Here is a 1,522-nt window from a genome sequence, read left to right as displayed (position 1 = left end):
TCTGTGACTTGTGAACTTCAACATTTTTAGGTGGTTGAATTTCATTTTGTTTGACAGACACTCTTACATTTATGACTTTCACTTCTTGAATATCTGAGGGAAATTCCATCCAACTTTTGTTCGATCATTCATGGAGGTTCAATGTCACTTGATCAATTAACGAATAAGCTTCATCTACACTTTTGTCCATAAAAGAACCTCCAGCTGATGAATCCAATAAAGTCTTGTCTGAGAAAGAAATTCCCCCATAGAATATGTGCAAAATCAACCATTTTTCAAAACCATGATGAGGGCACTGTCTTTGAAGACTCTTGAATCTACGCCATGCTTCAAATAATGATTCTCCATATGCCTGAGCAAAATTTGTTATGCAATTCCTCATATACACCGTTCTACTTGGAGGGAAAAAATGATTCAGAAATTGCTTCTCCAATTGTTCCCAACTTGTGATACTTTGAGGACAGAGAGAATATAGCCAAGTCCTTGCTTTATCCTTGATACTGAAAGGAAATGTCATCAATCGAACTGCATCTGCTGATACTCATTCACATTTCACCAAATCACAAATCTCTAAAAATGTTTCAAGATACAGATAAGGACTTTCTGATACTTCTCCTCCAAATTTGTGACCTTGTATCATGAAAATTATCTCTGGGTCTAGTTGGAAACTTTCTGCTTCAATTTGAGGTTGCACAATGGGAGATAAAAATCTTGCAGAAAAGGGTGTAGAAAAATTTCTCATGGTCCTGCTTGACATGTTAGTGCTCATGGATATTCAAGAAGAAAAAGAAAATTATTAAGAATTAAAGACAAGAAATAAAATGCAATATGAAAAGCAAGAAAACAAATGCAGAATTTAAATTGCAAGAAAGAAAGTGCATAATGAAAACAAGAAAGAAAAGATAAAAGGAAAAAGAAAAATGTCTAGAATAATTCATATGCTAAAAATTGCAAGATATGTTTACAAAAGAAAAGAAGAAAGAAACAAGATCAAAAGAGAAAACAGAGAAAAGTTAGATTAGAGTACTAGAAATCAAGAATGTAAAGTTAGAATTAGAATTAGAATTGCAACAAAAAGTATTGTCAAGAATGTTATTCAAGAAAGGAAAAACTTACGAAAACAGAATTCTAACAATTAGTTATAACTATGCAAATCAAAAGAAAAACAAATGTTATGTTTAGTCTAACTCAATTGATAATTCCTAATGTTATAGCCCAGTCCCCGGCAACGGCGCCAAAAACTTGTTACGCTCCACAAGTGTACGGAAATGTCGCAAGTAATATAAAAGATTATCGTATCCACAGGGACTGGAATAAGCACTAGAAGTGTCTCAATGCGAATTAGCTAAACAACTATCCAATCGTTTCAAATGCAAAGTAAGGGTAAACAAATCTAATATTAAAGATCAACAAACAAGAGTTTAGTATTTTGGGTTATGATAAAGGGAGATTCTAGGAGTTTCGGTTTCTTTGTAAGATTGCTTGAATGTAAATGGTTCACCAATTCTTTTCCCTCAATTGT

At 33.0% G+C, this 1,522-nt stretch overlaps 1 non-coding gene across 1 annotated transcript; it reads left to right on the top strand.

The window, feature by feature from the left end:
* The first annotated feature begins 278 nt into the window (after nt 1-278).
* LOC121998861 lies at nt 279-384 on the top strand. The gene has a single exon (XR_006116651.1). It is a non-coding gene; the product is annotated as a small nucleolar RNA R71 (small nucleolar RNA).
* Nucleotides 385-1,522: the final 1,138 nt, after the last annotated feature.

This window comes from Zingiber officinale, chromosome 6A (genome assembly GCF_018446385.1).
Source record: "Zingiber officinale cultivar Zhangliang chromosome 6A, Zo_v1.1, whole genome shotgun sequence".
In the NCBI taxonomy this organism is placed as follows: domain Eukaryota; kingdom Viridiplantae; phylum Streptophyta; class Magnoliopsida; order Zingiberales; family Zingiberaceae; genus Zingiber; species Zingiber officinale.
This window is presented reverse-complemented; position numbering and strand designations above follow the sequence as displayed.